The 23174-nt window shown below is 42.1% G+C and overlaps 12 pseudogenes; all 12 read right to left on the bottom strand.

The window, feature by feature from the left end:
- Nucleotides 1-227: 227 nt before the first annotated feature.
- LOC143990935 (5S ribosomal RNA) lies at nucleotides 228-345 on the bottom strand (annotated as a pseudogene).
- A 565-nt stretch (nucleotides 346-910) lies between these two features.
- LOC143990803 (5S ribosomal RNA) lies at nucleotides 911-1029 on the bottom strand (annotated as a pseudogene).
- A 538-nt stretch (nucleotides 1030-1567) lies between these two features.
- On the bottom strand, nucleotides 1568-1686 carry LOC143990844 (5S ribosomal RNA; annotated as a pseudogene).
- A 1429-nt stretch (nucleotides 1687-3115) lies between these two features.
- Nucleotides 3116-3234, bottom strand: LOC143990821 (5S ribosomal RNA; annotated as a pseudogene).
- A 108-nt stretch (nucleotides 3235-3342) lies between these two features.
- LOC143990850 (5S ribosomal RNA) lies at nucleotides 3343-3461 on the bottom strand (annotated as a pseudogene).
- Nucleotides 3462-3570: 109 nt separating this feature from the next.
- On the bottom strand, nucleotides 3571-3689 carry LOC143990779 (5S ribosomal RNA; annotated as a pseudogene).
- A 325-nt stretch (nucleotides 3690-4014) lies between these two features.
- Nucleotides 4015-4133, bottom strand: LOC143990951 (5S ribosomal RNA; annotated as a pseudogene).
- A 108-nt stretch (nucleotides 4134-4241) lies between these two features.
- Nucleotides 4242-4360, bottom strand: LOC143990863 (5S ribosomal RNA; annotated as a pseudogene).
- A 336-nt stretch (nucleotides 4361-4696) lies between these two features.
- On the bottom strand, nucleotides 4697-4815 carry LOC143990826 (5S ribosomal RNA; annotated as a pseudogene).
- Nucleotides 4816-4922: 107 nt separating this feature from the next.
- Nucleotides 4923-5041, bottom strand: LOC143990984 (5S ribosomal RNA; annotated as a pseudogene).
- A 5235-nt stretch (nucleotides 5042-10276) lies between these two features.
- Nucleotides 10277-10385, bottom strand: LOC143990912 (5S ribosomal RNA; annotated as a pseudogene).
- A 7913-nt stretch (nucleotides 10386-18298) lies between these two features.
- Nucleotides 18299-18417, bottom strand: LOC143990976 (5S ribosomal RNA; annotated as a pseudogene).
- Between the last annotated feature and the right edge of the window lie 4757 nt (nucleotides 18418-23174).

Below are 23174 nucleotides of genomic sequence, written 5' to 3' on the forward strand. Positions count from 1 at the left end.
TAAAAGCGACCTCATACTCCACCTCAAACAAAGCAGGGAAACAACTTGCCCAGTACCTCAAAGGCAGACGAGCCAAGATCAGACGAGATCGGGGGCATTCAGGGTGATGTGGTCGTAGTCGATCTTGCTGGCCACTCTCAACCCCCTTGACAAACGCCAAGATGGTCACCTCGGCAAACAAGCAGAAAAATAAATCAGGTCGTCGACGCCAACAACATATTAAAAAAAGCCTACGGCACCTGGTACTCCCAGACAGTCTTCCATCCAGGTACTAACCAGGCCTGACCCTGCTTAGCATCCGAGATCAGACGAGATAGGCACATTCAGAGTGATGTGGCCGTATGCTATTTTGCTGGCCACAATCAACCCTCTTGACAAACGCCAAGATGGTCACCTCGGCAAACAAGCAGAAAATAATACAGGTCGCCGACGCCAACATCATATTAAAAAAAGCCTACGGCACCTGGTATTCCCAGGCGGTCTCCCATCCAGGTACTAACCAGGCCTGACCCTGCTTAGCATACGAGATAAGGCGCATTCAGGCTGATGTGGCCGTAGGCAAACTGGCTGGCTACTCTCAACCCTCTTGACAAATGCCAAGATGGTCACCTCGGCAAATAAGCAGAAAGATAAAACAGGTCGTCGACCCCAACATCATATTAAAGAAAAGCCTACGGCACCTGTTAATCCCAAGCGGTCTGCTATTCCCAGGCGGTCTCCCATCCAGGGACAAACCAGGCCCGACTCTGCTTAGCATCCAAGATCAGGCGCATTCAGGGTGTGGTGTCCGTAGGTGATCTTGCTAGCCACTCTCAACCCTCTTCCCTCTTGTCAAATGCCAAGATGGCCACATCGGCCAACAAGCAGAAAAATAAAATAGGTCATCGACGCCAACAACATATTAAAGAAAAGCCTACGACACCTGGTATTCCCATGCGGTCTCCCATGCAGGTACTAACTAGGCCCGACCCTGCTTAGCATCCGCGATCATACAAGATCGGGCGCATTCAGGGTGATGCGGCCGTAGGAGTTCTTGTGGCACACTCTCAACCCTTTTGACAAACAAGCAGAAAAATAAAACAGGTCGTCGACGCCAACAACATATTAAAAAAAAGCCTACGGCACCTGGTATTCCCAGGTGGTTTCCCATCCAGGTACTAACCAGGCCGGACCATGCTTAACATCCTAGATCAGACGAGATCAGGCACATTGAGGTTGATGCGGCCGTAGGTGATTTTGCTGGCCACTCTCAACCCTCTTGACAAATGCCCCTATAGTCACCTCGGCAAACAAGCAGAAACATAAAACAGGACGTCGACGCCAACAACATATTAAAAAAAAGCCTACGGCACATGGTATTCTTAGGCGGTCTCTCATCCAGGTACTAACCAGACGTGACCCTGCTTAGCATCCGAGATCAGACGAGATCGGGCACATTCAGGGTGATGCGGTCGTAGGTATTTTTGCTGGCTACTCTCAACCCTCTTGACAAACAGCAAGATGGTCACCTCGGCAAACAAACAGAAAAATTCAACAGGTCATCGCCGCCAACAACATATGAAAAAAAAGCTTACGGCACCTGGTATTCCCAGGCGGTTTCCCATCCTGGAACTAACCAGGCCCGACCCTGCTTAGCATCCGAGATCAGACGAGATTGGGCACATTCAGGGTGATGCCGCTGTAGGTGATCTTGCTGGCAACTCTAAACCATCTTCACAAACGCCAAGATGGTCACCTCGGCAAACAAGCAGAAAAATAAAACAGGTCATTGACGCCAACAACATATTCATAGTTAGTAAGGTTGAATTAAGACACCAGTCCATCCTGAGTGAGTGTCTACAATTGTCCCTATCCCTGTACATTGCACACTCTCATTGGTCCCTAAAGGAGCCCACAATCCAAGGTCCCCATTCATATACTAGGGTAAATTTTTGGACAGAAGCCAATTAACCTACCTGCATGTCTTTGGATTGTGGGAGGAAACTGGAGGAAACCCACGCAGGCACAGAGAGAACATGTAAACTCGAGGCAGGTAGTGTCATGGTTGGGATTCAAACCCGTGACCCTTCTTACTGCTAGGTGAGAGTGCTAACCACTACACCACTGTGCTGCCAATATAAATTAAAAAAAAAAAAAAAAAAAAAAAAAAAGCCTACGGCACCTGGTATTCCCAAGCAGTATCCCATCCAGTTACTATCCAAGCCCGACCCTGCTTAGCATCTGAAATCGGGCACATTCAGGGTGATGTGGTCTTAGGCAATCTTGCTGGCCAGTCTCAACCCTCTTGACAAACGCCAAGATGGTCACCTCGGCAAACGAGCAGAAAAATAAAACAGGTCGTCGACACTGAAATGGATATTTTGATGATAGGCAACTCCTATCTTCATATTGATTAGTGGTTCCAAATGAATAACTACTGCAGTAGGGAACAGACACAAAAGATACGCTCAGCATCTTTCCAAATAACCGTTCTCCTTTATTATGACGCATTTGAAGGTTTTTATACACATGATTACGTAGGTATCACATTAATATTACAATTGTACGTTTATGGTAACAAGGGGCGTTACATAGGCAGGCTAATTCTAATCAGGACTTGAAAGAATGCAAAACATGTACTTAAAACATTGCTAGTGCCGTGTGCACAGTGAGGGCATCAGGCAATACATATAAAATAGAATACAATTATATACAGAACCTACAAATTTCCATTACAACACCAACAACCCGACGCTGCTTAGCATCCAAGATCAGACGAGATCGGGCGCATTCAGAGTGATGTGCCCATAGGCAATCTTGCTAGCCACTCTCAACCCTCTTGACAAACGCCAAGTTGGTCACCTCGGAAAACAAGCAGAAAAATAAAACAGGTTGTCGACGCCAACAATATATAAAAAAAAAGCCTACGGCACCTGGTATTCCCAGGCGGTCTCCCAAACAGGTACTTACAAGGTCCGACCCTGCTTAGCATCCAAGATCAGATGAGATTGGGCGCATTCACAGTGGCAAACTTGCTGGCCACTCTCAACTCTCTTGACAAACTATAAGATGGTCGCTTTGGCAAACAAGCAGAGAAATAAAACAGGTCGTCGGCGCCAACAGCATAATTAAAAAAAGCCTACGTCACCTGGTATTCCCAGGCAGTCTCCTGTCCAGATACTAACCAGGCTCGACCCTGCTTAGCAACTGAGATCAGATGAGACCGGGCGCATTCAGGGTGATGTGGCCTTAGGTGATATTGCTTGCCATTCTCAACCCTCTTGACAAACGCCAAGATGGTCACCTCGGCAAACAAGCAGAAAAATAAAACAGGTCGTCGACGCCAACAACATATTAAAAAAAAGCCTATGGCACCAGGTATTCATAGGCGGTCTCCCATCCAGGTACCAACCAGGCCTGATCCTGCTTAGCATCTGAGATCAGACAAAATCAGATGCACTCAGGATGATGTGGCCATAGGTGAACTTGCTGGCCACTCTCAACTCACATGATAAACTATAAGATGGTCACCTCGGCAAAGAAGCAAAAAAATAAAAAAGGTCGTCAACGCCAACAACATATTAAAAAAAAAAACTTCGGCACCTGGCATTCCCAGGCGGTCTCCTATCCAGGCACTAACCAGGCCTGACCCTGCTTAGCTTCCGAGATCAGACGAGATCAGGTGCATTCAGGGTGATGTGGCTGTAGGCGATCTTGCTGGCCAGTCTCAACCCTTTTGACAAACACCAAGATGGTCACCTCGGCAAACAAGCAGAAAAATAAAACAGGTAGTCAACGCCAACAACATAATAAAAAGAAGCCTATGGCACCTGGTATTCCTAGGCAGTCTCCCATCCAGGTACTAACCAGTCCCGACCCTGCTTAGCATTAAAAATCGGGCGCATTCAGGGTGATGTGGCCATAGGAAATCTTGCTGGACACTCTCAACCCTCTTGACAAATGCCAATATGGTCACCTTGGCAAAAAAGCAGAAAAATAAAACAGGTCGTCAATGCCAAAAACATATTAAAAAAAAGCCTACGGCACCTGGTATTCCCAGGCGGTCTCCCGTCCAGGTACTAACCAGGCCCAATCCTGCTTAGCATCCAAGATAAGACGAGATCAGGTGCATTCAGGATGATGTGGCCATAGGCGATGTTGCTGGCCACTCTCAACCCTCTTGACAAACGCCAAGTTGGTCACCTCGGAAAACAAGCAGAAAAATAAAACAGGTTGTCGACGCCCACAATATGTTAAAAAAAAGCCTACGACACCTGGTATTCCCAGGCGGTCTCCCATCCATTTACTAATCAGGTCCGACCCGGCTTAGCATCTGAGATCAAACGAGATCGGGCGCATTCAGGGTGTTGTGGCCAAAGGCAATATTGCTGGACACTCTCAAACCTCTTGACAAACGCCAAGATGGTCACTTCAGCAAACAAGCAGAAAAATTAAACAGGTCGTCGGCGCCAGCAACATATTAAAAAAAAAGCATACGAGACCTGGTATTCCCAGGCGGTCTCCCATCCAGGGACTAACAAGTCCTGACGCTGCTTATCATCCGAGATCAGATGAGATCAGGTGCATTCAGGGTGATGTGGCCATAGGCGATATTGTTTGCCACTCTCAACCCTCTTGACAAACGCCATAATGGTCACCTCGGCAAACAAGCAGAAAAATAAAACAGGTCGTCGACGCCAACAGCATAATTAAAAAAAGCCTACGGCACCTGGTATTCCCAGGCAGTCTCCCGTCCAGGTACTAACCAGGCCCGACCCTGCTTAGCAACTGCGATCAGATGAGACCGGGCGCATATAGGGTGATGTGGCCTTAGGCGATATTGCTTGCCATTATCAACCCTCTTGACAAACGCCAAGATGGTCACCTCGGCAAACAAGCAGAAAAATAAAACAGGTCGTCGACGCCAACAACATATTAAAAAAAGCCTACGGCACCAGGTATTCATAGGCGGTCTCCCATCCAGGTACTAACCAGGCGCGACCCTGCTTAGCATCCGATATCAGACGAGATTGGGCGCATTCAGGGTGATGTGGCCGTAAGCAATCTTGCTGGCCACTCTCAACCCTCTTGACAAATGCTAAGATAATCTCCTTGGCAAACAAGCAGAAAAATAAAACAGGTCGTCGATGCCAACAACATATTTAAAAAAAAGCCTATGGCACCTGCTATTCCCAGGCGGTCTCCCATCCAGGTACTAACCAGGCCCAATCCTGATGGTAAAATAGTGAAAACAGGCCTTCGCGCTACTACTTAAGAATACAAACAATAAACAGGGTAAAAATACCTCTTCAAAAAAAAACTGTGTATAAAATGGAAAAAATAGAAAAAATATATAAAAATATTCAACAACAAAGGTGCACGTGCAAATATAAGGTGCAAGAAATGCAGCTGAACCTGATAGTGTACACAAAACTACCCAGCAAAAATACAAGTGAAAAAAAGTCCTGCGCAAATCAATCAAAAAAAGTCCTTTTAAAGTGCTAAGTGCTGATGAAGTATAAAAAACATATAAATATATGAAATGTATAGAGAAAAATATGCAACACATAAAAAGTTTATAAACTGTGATTCATAGGCACCACTGGTGAAAAATCGCAGATGAAAGCAGTAATATAAATCCACAGACTAAAGGCTCTCAGAACTCTCACCTCCAAATAGAAAAAAACAAGCACATCAGGAAGAACTGGCCAACTCCACTCCTCGACTCCAGCCACCAGGGGGGTCCTCCACTGTAGCAGACTATGCAGTGATTTTCTCCACAACGGGCCACAAGGGGGCCATATAATGCATATACAATTATACTGCAGTAGCAGGAAGGATGTTCACAGAAGTGTGCAGCTCAAATATGTAATAAAAAACATGGAGAGAGAGGGAAGGCTCTGATAGTGTAGTACTTGGTTAAAATATAAGGGTTTAATTGAAGAAATAAAAATCGGACTCTCACATTTAGATAAACAAACAACAGCACAAGAAGTAAAATGGTGTATTGGCGTCTACCGCCAGTCCTACTTCACTTCCGGTACGACGTACGGTCACTCCCTACGCGTTGCGTCAATCACGTGACTTCTTCAGGGGATTGTGATTGGCCGCTGTGTAACTCCTTAAATATAACCAAACCGGAAGTGCCAGATCGGCCATTTTGGTAGTGGTAGTCAGGAAATAAACAACTGAGGACCGGAAGTATAGATTCCGCCATCTTGCTACTCAGGTTGAAAACACCCGGAAGTGCAAGCTACGCCATCTTGGTGCTCTCAGCAGATAGATAAACATAAGAAAAAAACTCAGGAGAAAAAATATATATATCAGAAATACAAAAAAAGTGGCAACAAAGCGGAAATATAATTCCTCATATACCACCTACTAGACCATCAAAGAAAGAATTAAAAACCACCCACATAAAAATGCATATGTATATAGATCATAGTAGGTAAAAAACGGCCATAGAGAATTAATTATAGCTCCGCAGCCAAAGATAAAATTATAACATGGCTAAAAGAGAACAATGGCTATATATACCTAAAGTATAGAAAAATTAAGTTACCTTACCAAAAAAATATATATACAAATCTGTGGATGGCAAAGAATAAAGAATGAAAAAATATATATAAAAATTATTAAATAACGTCTATATCATGACGTAAACTTCTATATCCTAGTGTAAATAAGTACATCACTTAAATGTAAAATCGCATACCGAAAATGAAGTAGGACTTTACATAGCAATAAACATAAAGGCATCACAGAACCATAAAGAATATAATATTAAAATTAGAATAAAAAATAAAAGAGTAGTATATAATATATATATATATATATATATATATATATATATATATATATATATATATATATATATATATATATATTACTATAATATATTAAAAATTACTTAAAAAACAAATTAAATCAAAGTCAACATTAAGACCATCAGGGTGAAAAGATCTCATAGTGTATATCCACCTGGATTCTTTTTGGCTAATCGTTCTGATTTTATGACTACCTCTCCACGATGGGTTGTATCTCTCAATACCCCAAAATTGCAAATGGGAAGGATCCCTATTATGCACCTGGTCAAAATGTTTCAGACAATATCTGTCTTGTTTGAATAATAACGATAAAAATATTCAGTTAGAATGGAAAATTGATGGGAAGTCAATTAACTTTTTGGATTTAAACATCTCCCTTGAAGGAAATGAAATTATTACTAAAACCCATTTCAAAAGTGTCGATGCTAACAGCTATCTTTCTATAAACAGCTGTCATTTTAAACCTTGGCTATATAATATACCCAAAGGGCAATTGGTCAGAATAAGGAGAAATTGCACCAAAGTTGATGATTATCTGGAACAAGCTAATCTCGTCGCTACAAGATTTAAGGAAAAGGGATATGAAGACTCGCAATTTAAAACTGAAATTGAACAAGTGAAGAGTCTGGATAGAAATATGATGCTCCAACAGAAAACTAAAGATAGAAGGTTTAACTATGAGGTCCCTTCCCTAATACTGGACTACAATGTACAGCATAAAGAAGTATCTAGATTGGTCCGGCGTCATTGGCATGTCCTGAAAAAAGATAGAGACTTGGGTAGCATCTTACCAGATAAGCCGAAGATTATCTATAAGAGGGCCCCCACTTTGAGGGATATTATTGCAAAATCAATGGTGGAACCACCACCCAAGAAAGGATATACTTTTATCACAGGGAAGGGCTTCTACCCATGTAGAAACTGTTTTGCGTGCGGACAGTCCAAAAAATTTCAAAATAAGAGAACTGAATTTACATCTATCACTACTGGACAAACATACACGATCTGTGATTTTATAGGATGCCACACCGAAGGCATTATTTATTGTTTGTAATGTAGCTGTAATCTACAGTACATAGGAAGAACTAAAAGAGCTTTGAGAGTCAGATTAAAAGAGCATATACAAAATATTCTAAAAGGTTTTCCCAAGCATAGTGTCTCTAGACATTTTGACCAGGTGCATAATAGGGATCCTTCCCATTTGCAATTTTGGGGTATTGAGAGATACAATCCATCGTGGAGAGGTAGTCATAAAATCAGAACGATTAGCCAAAAAGAATCTTTTCACCCTGATGGTCTTAATGTTGACTTTGATTTAAATTGTTTTTTAAGTAATTTTTTATATATTATAGTAATATATATATATATATATATATATATATATATATATATATATATATATATATATATATATATATTATACTACTCTTTTATTTTTTATTCTAATTTTAATATTATATTCTTTATGGTTCTGTGATGCCTTTATGTTTATTGCTATGTAAAGTCCTACTTCATTTTCGGTATGCGATTTTACATTTAAGTGATGTACTTATTTACACTAGGATATAGAAGTTTACGTCATGATATAGACGTTATTTAATAATTTTTATATATATTTTTTTGTTCTTTATTCTTTGCCATCCGCAGATTTGTATATATATATTTTTTTGGTAAGGTATCTTAATTCTATATAAATAAATCTATACTTTAGGCATATATAGCCATTGTTCTCTTTTAGCCATGTTATAATTTTATCTTTGGCTGCGGAGCTATAATTAATTCTCTATGGCCGTTTTTTACCTACTATGACCTATATACATATGCACTTTTATGTGGGTGGTTTTAAATTCTTTCTTTGATGGTTTAGTAGGTGGTATATGAGGAATGATATTTCCGCTTTGTTGCCACTTTTTTTGTATTTCTGATATATATATATTTTTTCTCCTGAGTTTTTTTCTTATGTTTATCTATCCGCTGAGAGCACCAAGATGGCGTAGCTTGCACTTCCGGGTGTTTTCAACCTGAGTAGCAAGATGGCGGAATCTATACTTCCGGTCCTCAGTTGTTTATTTCCTGACTACCACTACCAAAATGGCCGATCTGGCACTTCCGGTTTGGTTATATTTAAGGAGTTACACAGCGGCCAATCACAATCCCCTGAAGAAGTCACGTGATAGACGCAACGCGTAGGGAGTGGCCGTACATCGTACCGGAAGTGAAGTAGGACTGGCGGAAGACGCCAATACACCATTTTTCTTCTTGTGCTGTTGTTTGTTTATCTAAATGTGAGAGTCCGATTTTTATTTCTTCAATTAAACCCTTATATTTTAACCAAGTACTACACTATCAGAGCCTTCCCTCTCTCTCCATGTTTTTTATTACATATTTGAGCTGCACACTTCTGTGAACATCCTCCCTGCTACTGCAGTATAATTGTATATGCATTATATGGCCCCCTTGTGGCCCGTTGTGGAGAATATCGCTGCATAATCTGCTACAGTGGAGGACCCCCCTGGTGGCTGGAGACGAGGAGTGAAGTTGGCCAGTTCTTTCTGATGTGCTTGTTTTTTTCTATTTGGAGGTGAGAGTTCTGAGAGCCTTTAGTCCGTGGATTTATATTACTGCAGGCCCAATCCTGCTTAGCATCAAAGATCAGACGAGATCAGGTGCATTAAGGGTGATGTGGCCATTGGCGATCTTGATGGCCACTCTCAACCCTCTTGACAAATGCCAAGATGGTCATCTTGGCAAACAAGCAGCAAAATAAAACAGGTCGTTGACGCCAACAACATATTAAAAAAAGCCTACGGCTCCTGGTATTCCCTGGCGGTCTCCCATCCAGGAACTTACAACGCCCGACCCTGCTTAGCATCTGAGATCAGATGAGATTGGGTGCATTGAGGGTGATGTGGCCATAGGTGATCTTGCTGGCCACTCTCAACCCTCTTGACAAACGACAAGATGGTCACCTTGGCAAACAAGCAGAAAAATAAAACAGGTCGTCGACGCCAACAACATATTAAAAAAAGGCCTACGGCACCTGGTATTCTCAGGCAGTCTCCCATCCAGGTACTTACCATGCCCGACCCTGCTTAGCATCTGAGATCAGATGAGATCAGGCACATTCAGATCGATGTTCTTGCTGGTCACTCTCAAACCTCTTAATAAACGCCAAGATGGTCACCTCGGCAAACAGGCAGAAAAATAAAACAGGTCATCGACGCCAACAACATATTAAAAAAAATCCTACGGCGCCTGCTGCTCCCAGGTGGTCTCCCATCCAGGTACTAACCAGGGACAAGCCTGCTTCGCATCCGAGAGCAGACACGATCATACGCAATCAGGGTGAAGTGGCTGTAGGTGAACTTGCTGGCCACTCTCAACTCTCTTGACAAACGCCAAGATGGTCACCTCGGCAAACAAGCATGAAAATAAATCAGGTCGTCAACGCCAGCAACATATTAAAAAAAAGCCTACGACATCTGGTATTCCCAGGCGGTCTCCCATCCAGGTACTAACCAGGCCCGACCCTGTTTAGCATCCGAGATTGGGCGCATTCAGGGTGATGTGGCCGTAGGTGAACTTGCTGGCCAATCTCAACCCTCTTGACAAATGCCACGATGGTCACCTCGGCAAACAAGCAGAAAAATAGAACAGGTCGTCGACGCCAACAACATATTAAAAAAAAGCTTATGGCACCTGGTATTCCCAGGCAGTCTCCCATCCAGGTACTTACCAGGCCCGACCCTGCTTAGCATCCGAGATCAGACAAGATGAGGGGCATTCAGGGTGAAAAGATAAGAGAGAGAGGCACCTCTGAGTGTAGACTGTAAAATTCTTATTTAATGCACAGGTGGTTAAAAACACTCACATTAAGTAGTACATTAACAGGCAATGTAAAGATTCCAAACCGGAGGGAGACCCTCGATGTGTCATCTGTATCCCTTGCGCTGGGGGAGTCCTGTCGGCGTGTGTCCGGTCCTGGGGGCTGTATTAGATGTGCAGAGCCGGCCGAAGTAGAGCAGTGAGTGTTAGTCCGAGGCGTGGAACGCACGAGGAACTCCGGGCGACGGGAGATGACGTCACAGGGGATGCAACGTGTTTCCTGAGCTGGCAAGACCGTGTATGACAGGACGGCTGCGCTCCTTTATCAAGCTGGGCTCTTGGAATCAGGGCAGGGGTATAAATAGCACACAGGGGAGGGAAAGGGGGCGGGGATGCCGGAACCAATATACAGGCATAGGACCTAATAAGGCACGGACCAATGCAGGGGGACCATAATAATGTGAGGACACCGAACTAAATACAATGGAAACAGGAAGAAGAGGAATAAATGGGAGAAAGAGTAGTGCAAGATATATGTATGGACATGTATATATATTTATTTATATATGTGTGGTGAAGTAAGAGGAGTTAGTAATGAAACTAAAGTGAAAAATGATAATAATGAAACTAATGAAAAAAAAGAAAAAAATTAGAAAAATGAAAAAAATTGAAAAAATGAATGAAAAAAAAAATTATGAGAGGGAGAAGAAGGACAAAATAAATGGGAATTGATGGGAAAAAAAATATATAAGAATGAAGAAGAAATGAAAATGATGGATGTGGAAATAAAAATAAAAATAAAAATAGATATAAATATAAAAATAAATAAAAATAATAATAATAATAATAATAATAATAATAATAAAAAATAAAATAAAATAAAATAAATATAAAAATAATAATAATAAAAAATAATATATATATATATATATATATATATATATATATATATATATATGTATATATATAATAACAAGTAATAATAGAAAGAGGAGGAATCAAAGAATAGTCAATATCTCAATACTTTTGTTAATTCCACCAGGCGCTAAGGTGTCTAGGCAGTAGATCCAGTAAGTTTCCCTGGCGCAAAGTTTTTTGAAGCGTTCAGCTGGGGGAAGAGAGCTGGGAATTTGTTCTATGACCCAAACTCTGAGGCCAGAGGTGGACCCATGGTGTGCAGTGACAAAATGTCTGGGGACACTGTGTGGGTCAGTTTTGCCTTCGATCGACCGCCTGTGTTCCCCAAACCTTTGTCTAGCCGGCCGGATAGTTCGGCCAACATAGAAAAGACTGCAGGGGAAAGTAAGGCCATATACCACATAATCTGAGGAACAATTATAGAAGTCCCTCAGACTATAGGTAGTGCCTTTGGTGTTGAAAGACTTCTGACCATGTTCCACAAAGATGCACATTTTGCACAGTTTCTTATGACACCGGTACATTCCCACAAGAGGGATGAGGGTAGGTACCGTGATGGACATGGGAGTAGTTTTTAATTTACTAGGAGCAATTTTACTCTTGAGGTTGAGCGCCCTACGATATGTTGTTTTGGGCCGACATGGAAGAATATGTTTCAGGTGGGGGTCTTGTTGTAGTATACCCCAGTGTTTTATTATGATTTTCTCCATTTTTTTGTGCTTACAGTGAAAGGTGGTAATGACGTTGCTGGAATGGTCTCTTTGGCTAGGATCGACTTTTTTAGGTTTGCCGTGTAGGTATAGCTGGTATGCATCCTCCACGAGACTCTCGGGGTATTGTTTTTCTTTAAATTTTGTTTTGAGGGACGAGCTGGATTGGATGTAATCAATGTCCCGTGTGCAGTTCTGTCTCAAATGACAGAACTGTCCCTTAGGTATATTTTTAATCCATTTTGGAAAGTGACAGCTTTTGAAGTGCAGGTATGAGTTCCCCGCAGTAGGCTTTGTATAGTTTTTTGCATATATTAGGGGGCCGTCATGGCCGAGTTCAAGATCCAGAAAGGCTAAGGATACTTGGTTACTCTCATGGGTGAAAGAGAGGCCATATGTATTTTTATTGCAGTACTTGATGAATGGCCTGATGCTATCTGGAGTACCATCCCAGATGATTATCAAATCATCTATATATCTCCCGAAGAAGATAATGTTTGGGGCAAAAGGATTGTTGTGTTGAATATAGTGGTGTTCCCAGTAGCCCATAGTGAGGTTGGCGTAAGAGGGAGCAAAATTGGCTCCCATAGCCATGCCCTGTTGTTGTAGATAGAAGTCACCGTTGAAAATAAAATAGTTGTGGGTCAAACAGAATTTAGTGGCCTCAATAATGAAGGAAGCCTGACGGGCATTCATTAGAGGATCACTGGTCAGAAAATGTTCGAGAGCTGTAATGCCAAAGGAGTGTGGGATCGATGTGTATAATGAGCTAACATCTAGGGACACCCACATGTATGTGGGTTCCCAGGTGTATGAGGACAAAAGTTCCAGGAGGTGGGTTCCGTCTCTGATGTATGACGGAAGGGATTGGACTAAAGGTTGTAGAAATTGATCAATGTAGAGACTGAAACCAGAAGTGACGCTGTCCATGGATGCCACTATGGGTCTGCCGGGGGGATGTTGCTGATCTTTGTGGAGTTTAGGAAGATGATCTTTGTGTAAAAAGGAACTTTCAATTTTGGTAATGATGCCATTTGAAAGGGCAATTTTGATGAGTTGGTCGGCTTGTGCAAAAATATTAGTATGGTCTGTTTTTAGCTTGATATAGGTGGATTGGTCTGAGTAGTCTTAAGGCTTCTGCAATATAGTCGTCCCTCTCCTGGAGGACAATAGCTCCGCCCTTATCAGCAGATCTTATGACGATATCACTGGCCTGGGTGAAATGCTTTAAGGCATTAGTTTCTAAAGTCGTCAAATTATGTGAGTTGTTGGAGGAAGAACTGCAGAGTTTTATCATGTCAAAAAAGACAACTCGATAAAAGCTTTCTAGATATGGGCCTTTTGAATGGGTGGCAAAAAATATAGATTTTGGTTTCAGACTGGTGTGTACAATGGGGGGCGAGGTGGTTAAATGTTGTGAAAGTGATCTTAGTAGATCATCTTCCGTATTGGATAGATCCAAAATGGAGCATTCAAGGTTTTCAGAACTGGTTTCAGGCTCATTAAGTAAGACAGTGGGGTGGGAGGAGAGGCGGTTAGTGTATCCAGAGTCTTGAGTTGGGCTTTTTGTTTTTTTTTATGGAAATGTCTCTTCAATGTTAGTTTTCTAATATAACTGTTGAGGTCTTTAAATAAAAGGAAGGGGTTAGGTCGATTAGTGAGAGCGAAAGTAAGGCCGTGGGTCAATAAAGAAATATCAGCAGGGGATAGGGTTTGGTTAGAAAGATTAAAAATCTTTATCGTTTTATTATTTTCTGCAGGTTTAGCCGTTCTGTTGCGTCCTCCTCTGCAACCTCTTCTGTGAGTTTTCTTTTTCGTGATGTGGTTGTCAGAGGAGGACTGGGCACTAAAAAAGTAGCCGTATTATTGATGCTGTGTGGTATGGGTTGACAGGGAACCTCAGTTCCATCTAGGTTTGAGGAAAGGTTCTGTTGACCAGTGAGTGAGATGGCCTGAGTGTTGTTATTAGTACTACTGGAATTTGATAATACAGGGGAATCGGTATTGGGTGTACCAGGAGTTGTATTGGTGGTACTGGTAGTGGAAGAAAAATATGCTTCAGTGGGATAATTCTCGGGCCCAGAGGTACTGGGAACATGGGTCGCTATTGTAACTGGTCTATTGTAAAAACGGTTGAGGGAGGTAACCAAACCCTCTTTGGTGTTCCTCACATTTTTACCCTTACTGTATTGTTTCCTTGGTTCGTGGTTTGTATTTGCAGGGATATGTTTAGATAAAGGTAAGGGTGAATGGTTGTTGCTAGGGCGTTTTTTCTGAAGTCTGAGTCCCGCAGAGGTGTGTAGTCTCAGACTCATAAGGGGAACCAGAGAAGGACGGGTTGAGGCAGAATTCTGCTGGCCCATAGGAGACACTTGATTAGATGGATTGGGACATTATTGACTAGTGAGTGGCGTAAAAGAGACGTTTTTTTATTCCAAGTAAAAATTCTCTTGAAATTGTAATCATCCAGATCTCTCTTGAATTTACTCATTTTGATATTAATCAAAAAGTCCTCATCTCTCCTATTGTTGGCTTTGAGGGTATCCAACCATGTGAGGGGGATGATGTTGGACTGGTTGTTAACATCCTGAACGATCGAGTGAATCTGGTCACTTAATTTTTTGTACCTATTTTTCCTATGAGTGATGAGAACAGCCATCCATTTGGCAGTGCAAAATTCGGCGAGATCTGCCCGTTCTTTGGAGTTGTCGACATCCAAGAAGGGGGGGGGGCACTCTTTCATAATTCTTAGACCTCTTGGAGAAGTGTGGGTTCTTATATACTGTTCTAGAAAAAATTGGTCCCACCATTGTTGGTTGGTGGTATGTATTAACCTTTCAAGCTGCTTAAACTTCCCACATAGGGTTTGTCGGATTTTACCCGTAAGTGTCGCTTCCTTGGAGAATTTATTTATTTGAAAAAGGGAATAAAACTTCTTGAGGGTCAGATACCTCTGACAATCTATGGTGGCAGGGAGATCCATAAAAAAAAAATATATATATATATATATATATATATATATAAATATATATGAGAAAAAGTGTAAAAAAAGGGGAAAAAAGTAAAAAGAGAAGAAGTAAAAGTACTTTTGTTGAGAGTACTAAAATTAGTAAATGTATAATTAGAAATTATTAATGCATGTGTACGACTATAATGTCAGGAGGTAACTCATGTATTGAGTTTAAACTGTCACCAATAAATGAATAAGGCACATGATGGGCATCAGGCATAAAAATAGCTGCACAACAATGTTTCAAACAGCAAATATATACAAGTATTATGGCGCTCATAAAAACACCCACCCGCCTATCACTATTTTTCAAAAAATGAAAAACACTTAATAAACACAATATTTAAAAAACATATTTAAAAGGCATAATAATAATGCTGCAAGTAATAATGCTGTAGGTGCAATCAGCACAAGAGGGGGAATGGAAAGGGACGGGGGGAATGGGAGTGAAAGGGGCAGAAGTAAGGAGAGGACCCCTTCCTTAACTAGGTTTAAAATCCGACAGGGAAGGGGTTAATCACTCTCAGGGGGGTAAAAACTCTCAGGGGGTAAAAGTACAGTCCAAACACGGCAGCCATCCAGTGGAAACTGAAACAGGTTCCCAATTAGTACTGTAAAGATAAGAGAGAGAGGCGCCTCTGAGTGTAGACTGTAAAATTCTTATTTAATACACAGGTGGTTAAAAACACTCACATTAAGTAGTACATTAACAGGCAATGTAAAGATTCCAAACCGGAGGGAGACCCTCGATGTGTCATCTGTATCCCTTGCGCTGGGGGAGTCCTGTTGGCGTGTGTCCGCTCCTGGGGGCTGTATTAGATGTGCAGAGCTGGCCGATGTAGAGCAGTGAGCGTTAGTCTGAGGCGTGGATGGCACGAGGAACTCCGGGCGACGGGAGATGACGTCACAGGGGATGCAACGCGTTTCCTGAGCTGGCAAGACCATGTATGACAGGACAGCTGCGCTCCTTTATCAAGCTGGGCTCTTGGAATCAGGGCAGGGGTATAAATAGCACACAGGGGAGGGAAAGGGGGCGGGGATGCCGGAACCAATATACAGGCATAGGAACTAATAAGGCACGGACCAATGCAGGGGGACCATAATAATGTGAGGACACAGAACTAAATACAATGGAAACAGGAAGAAGAGGAATGAATGGGAGAAAGAGCAAGATATATGTATGGACATGTATATATATTTATTTATATATGTGTGGTGAAGCAAGAGGAGTTAGTAATGAAACTAAAGTGAAAAATGATAATAATGAAACTAATGAAAAAAACGAAAAAAAATTGAAAAATGAAAAAAACTAATGAAAAAAAAAAAATTATGAGAGGGAGAAGAAGGACAAAATAAATAGGAATTGATGGGGAAAAAAAAAATATATAAGAATGAAGAAGAAATAAAAATGAAAATTATGGATGTGGAAATAAAAATAAAAATAGATATAAATATAAAAAAAAAAAAATAATAATAATAAAAAAATTAAAAATAAAATAAATATAAAAATAATAATAATAATAATAATAAAAAAATATATATATATTGTGAGGGGTTAGCTCGGCAGCGGGTGTGTGTGACCCACTGGATGGGTTCACAACACAAAATCAGGCACAGCAGACAGCGTTGTAGGTGCAAAAAAAACAAAAGATGCGGTTTATTTATGCTACATGCAGTGATACATATAACAGCCAAACAAAAATAAAACATGAAAATAAATCCTGGTCAGCTTGACCTCTAACTACACACTTAGATTCCCTGTCTAACAACTGAGAGCAGCCTTGTGCTGCCCCAGTCCCTGTCCCTGTTGTAGAGGTTTGCCACACAGGCGTTAACTCACCGCACAGAACAGATATCACACTCCCCAGTCTATACAACACAAAAACTGGTTCCAGGATGGAGCATCTCCCTAAGCATGCTGGGGTTTTTTGTAGAGGTCTTAATGAGCCCACTTACTTCAGCTGGGCTCATTAACTCTTCCCCTCTAATTGTAAAGGTCTGCATAAAGCCTGAATCTAGGGCACACATATTTTCCATCCTGGATACAACCAGGTGACTTTACCTGCGTGCTGCCACTATATATATATATATATATATATATATATATATATAACAAGTAATAATAGAAAGAGGAGGAATCAAAGAATAGTCGAAATCTCAATACTTTCGTTAATTCCACCAGGCGCTAAGGTGTCTAGGCAGTAGATCCAGTAAGTTTCCCTGGCGCAAAGTTTTTTGAAGCGTTAAGCTGGGGGAAGAGACCTGGGAATTTGTTCTATGACCCAAACCCTGAGGCCAGAGGTGGACCCATGGTGTGCAGTGACAAAATGTCTGGGGACACTGTGTGGGTCAGTTTTGCCTTCGATCGACCGCCTGTGTTCCCCAAACCTTTGTCTAGCCGGCCGGATAGTTCGGCCTACATAGATAAGACCGCAGGGGCAAGTAAGGCCATATACCACATAATCTGAGGAACAATTATAGAAGTCCCTCAGACTATAGGTAGTGCCTTTGGTGTTGAAAGACTTCTGACCATGTTCCACAAAGATGCACATTTTGCACAGTTTCTTATGACACTGGTACATTCCCACAAGAGGGATGAGGGTAGGTACCGTGATGGACATGGGAGTAGTTTTTAATTTACTAGGAGCAATTTTACTCTTGAGGTTCAGCATTCAGGGTGATGTGGCCGTAGGCAACCTTGCTGGCCACTCTAAACCTTCTTGACAAACCCCAAGATGGTCACCTCGGTAAACAAGCATAAAAATAAAACAGGTTGTCGACGCCAACAACATATTAAAAAAAAACCTACGGCAGATGGTATTCCCAGGTGGTGTCCCATCCATGTACTTACTAGGCCTGACCCTGCTTAGCATCTGAGATCAGACAAGATTGTGTGCATTCAGGGCGATGTGGCCGTAGGCGATTTTGCTGGTCACTCTCAAACCTCTTGATAAACGCCACGATGGTCACCTCGGCAAACAAGCATAAAAATAAAACAGGTCGTCGATGCCAACAACATATTAAAAAAAAGCCTACGGCACCTGGTATTCCCAGACCGTCTCCCATTCAGGTACTAACCAGGCCCGACCCTGCTTAGCATCCGAGATCAGACGAGATTAGGTGCATTTAGGGTGATGTGGCCGTAGGCGATCTTGCCGGCCACTCTCAACTCTCTTGATGTAGTGTGCATCACGGAGGGAGGAGCCTGAGTGGAGGTGGTAGCTCCACCATCTAAGCGGACATAGGATTGTGAAAATGAGACAGCCCCTCGTGGGCGAGCTTCGCTCGCCACGCTTCGGGCTTGGCCTCGCTGCGCTCGGCTCTTTTTTATTCCTACTCTATGTCCACTTGGATGGTGGGGCTAGAGCCTGGACTCAGTGCGCAGGCGCCGTTCATCCTCGCTATTTTCGGAATCTGTGTTGCTGTGTACTGCGCATGCACAGTACACAGCGGACGATATCTGATGGGGGACCTTATATGATAAAACACTGGCCCTGGACATGAGCCTCCTGGATCTTCCCATCATAGCACTGCAACTGCAGCACGGTAGGTGAGGGGGAGTGAGAGCCCCCAGATGACAGGATCTCCTTTCCTGATGGTCAGCTTGGAGGAGGTAAGCAGCATGAGAGAATAGGGAGAAGAGTGAACACAGATTTGCTGAGAGACCTCCCTCCGCCCCCCTCCCTGGCTATTTCTCTGCACAAAGAGGGCTCTGGAGTAAAACTTACAAAAGTGAGTACGAAAGGCAGAGAAAACTGCTGGCTGAGACCTGACAGATGTAATCATATGAAACTGTCTGTGATTTAAGTATATCTAGCCTGGGAATGTCTAAAGGATTTTGGAAACACTATTTAAACAGCAACCAGCATAAGCACAAATGTCAGAGAAGTGTGTCTGAAAGTTATTAAAAGGAGATTACCTTAATCTAATCATCTTTCATCAGTGCAAGTGGGAGAACAAGAGAGGAGTGAATTCAGAGGACTGTGATAGATCTGAGCTACCCCCCCTCCCCCCTGACTGCCCCTCACTGTACAAGGAGGGCTCTGGAATAAAACCTATAAAATCCACAAGTGTGAGAAAACTGCAGGCTGAGCACTGATAGAGGATGGTAATTATATTAATGACCTGTGATTAAAGTACACCCCCCTGGAAATGCTTGAAAATATTTGAAATTATATAGGTACTCGAATAATTATTAAAAATAAGAATAACACTTGAGAAGAGTATTTGGAATGCAATAAAAGGGAGCTACTTTATTCATCTTTGATTACGGAGCACAGACTGCCTTGCATTAAAAAGAATACTGACCCTATTCCATCAGATTAGGAAGTGGGGGACAGGATCGGAACCTCTGTATGGTACTTCTTTACCTCTGGTTTTCTTCTTTTTCCCGTGCTGAAAGCCTGCTTATACCCTCCTGAGTTAGCAGAGTCGCTGTGAACTTAGAGAACTACATAAGCCTGTAGGAGGTCAGTATGACATAAGACTGTATGCGACTCATACACATATGGAAGGGAAGTAAGAGCAGCATAAGAGAGAGGCAAAGTGGAGTGAGGGAAGTAAGAGTAAGGCACATTATCGGGAGAAAAAGGGGAAAAGAGTTGGCGACTGCCAGCTTATCAATACAGTTCCCCTATACTGTCCTCTGCCCTTTTTCTCTTCTCTTCCTCCCTCTTCTTCTCCTTTTCTTCTTGCCCCCCCCTCCTCCCGGGTATTGATACCGGGTTCTCTGGGCCTGACAAAGGCAATAACGGCCCCCTCCCTCCTCAGGAATTGCCACGCAGAGATACCAAAAGCGTCTGAGATTTATTAATAAGGGTGAATGGAAGGATCAAAACATGGGGAGTAAAGGACCAAAGGCAGCAACAAGTACGATACAAATGTATATGACCCAGGGAGACACCCCCCAAACCAGCGGCCTGGGGAAGCAGCAATTGGAGAGATCAGATAAGAAAAAGGGGTCAGACAAGAAGATAAGGGAAACACCGGATCAGTCAGCGGAGGATATTTTAACAGAAAGCGAAGTGGACTCTAGCAGGGCAGAGGACTTAAACGTCTTGGCTGCAATTTTAACTAAAGGGGATATTCAAGAAATGTTTACAGGTCTAGAGAAAACGATGAAATGTGAGATGAATCTGTTGCGAACAGATCTGGGACACCTGCTGACTAGAGTGGAAGCGGCAGAGGATAGAGCGGAGAAACATGCTAAAGAGCTGTCCAGGTTAAGGGAGCAGCTGAAAATAGCTAAACAAAATCAAAGAAATATCCTGTATAGATTAGACGATCAGGAAAATAGAGACAGAAGGTCAAATCTGAGAATACGTGCAGTCTATGAAGAAAAGAGAGAAGATCTGAAGGAAATTATAAAAACTATTTTCAATCCCCTGTTAGAGAGAGAACCAAGAGATTTTCCTAGGATTGAAAGAGTCCACCGGGTAGGAAAGATGACTAATATAGGAGGAGCCCGACCAAGAGATATCATCGTTCGGATTCGATTTTTTGAAGACAAAGCAGAAATCTGGGCCAAATTGAGAGGAAAACCCCCATTGCAGTATCGGGGGACAGAGGTTCAGAAATTGGCAGACCTGGTGTCCGAAACTCTGACAAGAAGAAGACTTTTGAAACCCCTTTTGATTAAGATGCAAGAACAAAACATAAAGTACATGTGGCGGTTCCTAGCATGCTTGATCGGAATAAAGGAGGGGAGATCGGTTAGATTGAGATTCCCGGAGGACCTACCGGACTTCTGTGATAAATTAGACATTAGGCCCCCCGAACTACCGGGTTGGAGAGAGGAGGAGGTGGAAACTTAGGAAATAGGCTGGGATATTAGAGCAATCCAGAGTAACTAAAATAAGGGGGGGTGGGCGGGAGGTGATGTGGTGCTGCGGGGGGGGAGGGAGGGGGGGTGGTGCAGGAGGCCGGATGATCCCCCCTCCGTTTTTGGGGGGCATCCCGGGCTCCACCTTAGGCTAAGGGACTGTGGTTTGACATGATATCATGGGAGACCATGGGCCCAGGGGCCCATTTGGGGCCAAGGGGGGTGGGGGAGAGGGGGGTGAGGGGGGTAGGAGGAGAGGGATAGAAATAATGGGGCTAGGGAGGGGATGGGGGAGGGGGGAGGGGTTGGGTCAAGGGAGGGGAAGAGAAATGTCAGTAGAGAAAACTCCCGGTATAAATAAAAAAAATTAGGTCTGGTTAGAAAGCTCAGACAATAAAAACAATGGCTATTAATTTTTTAACATATAACGTGAAGGGGTTGAATAGTTCAAATAAGAGGTTAAAAATTGTAAAAGAACTAAAACAATACAAGGCGGAGGTAATATTTTTACAAGAAACACATATCACCCACGAATCAAAGATTAGGCTCTACTCCAAAGAATACCCGAGTGAGGAGAGTAGCAATAGGGGGGGGGGAGTAGCAATAGGATTTGCAAAGAACATCCGCTTTGCCCTAGAGGATAGAAAGATGGACCCGGAGGGAAGATACCTCTTCCTAAAGGGAAAACTGGGTAATATAAGATGTACATTAGCTAACATATACTCACCGAATAAGAACCCAATAAAATACCTAATGGGAATTTTAGCCAAACTACAGAAATTTAGAGAAGGCCAGGTAATTGTGATGGGGGATATCAATTTTTGTTTAGAACCGAAACTGGATAGTACATCAGGTGCACAGAGGATGAGTAATTTACAATTAAAAAAGATAAAACAAAGATTAAAGAACCGTCAGTTGGATCTGGAATTGGCGGACTATAAGTATTATTCCCCTGTGCACGGGTCGTATTCTAGGATTGATTATATTTTTGTAGAACATAGAGCATTGGAAAGTGTTGTAGAAACTAGTATAGAAATAACTACATTGTCTGATCATGCCCCTGTAAAGATGAAAATATCGATCCCTGGTCCATATAGACAAGCTCTCTCGTGGCACTTAAATGAAGAATTAATTCAGGACAAAGAAGGGTATGAAATAGTACGTAATGAACTAGAACAGTATTTTTCAATAAACTGCACAGATGAGATCTCAGGACAAGCCCTGTGGGATGTCCATAAGGCGTACATCCAAGGTATCTTGATAGCCTTAGGGTCTAGGAAAAAAAAAGAACGAAATAATCAGAAACAAAAACTGAGAGATGACATTTTTAATATGGAGCAACAACACTGAAATAGTCCCAAAGATAAAAAACTGTTTAAAAAATGAGTGACCAAAAGGGAAGAATTACGAGAGCTAATGGAGCAGGAAACCAAAAGAATCTCTAACCAATTGGCCAAAGAAAGATACCAGGAAGGTAATAAACCCACTAATTATTTAGCTAAAATGCTTCAAAAGAAAAAAGCTATTAATTATATAGAGAAAATCCAAACAGAACACGGGGCAATGGTATATACAACAAAAGAAATAGCAGAATCATTTAGAATCTATTATAAACAAGTCTATGCAGTAAAAAATAAGGAAAAGGAAAGGGAAATAAGAGGAAAAAAAAAGGAAAATAGAATACTTAAATAACGCCAGATTACCTATGATTACTGAAAATGAAAAAGAAAACTTAGAAAGTCCCATTACGGAGGAGGAAATAAACAAAGCATTGACAGACTCAGCCCCCCGGGAAAAGCCCCGGACCCGACGGACTAACAATTTACTATTACAAAAAAATGTAAAGATATTCTGATTCCTAGACTTTGTAAATATACAGTATGAATGGGTTAGGGCTAAATTATGAAATGAGCAAAGTGGCATTGACAGCCTCAATTACTGTAATCCAAAAAGAGGGAAAGGACAAGATGATGTGTTCCAGCTACAGACCAATATCGCTAAATTATTTTCTAAAATATTAGGTAGAATGAAAACATTGATGAATTCACTGGTTCATCCGGACCAGGTCGGGTTCGTAGCTGGGA

Source organism: Lithobates pipiens, unplaced genomic scaffold, assembly GCF_037356315.1.
Source record: "Lithobates pipiens isolate NorthernLeopardFrog02 unplaced genomic scaffold, aLitPip1_a1.2 Scaffold_18, whole genome shotgun sequence".
Taxonomy (NCBI): Eukaryota; Metazoa; Chordata; class Amphibia; order Anura; family Ranidae; genus Lithobates; species Lithobates pipiens.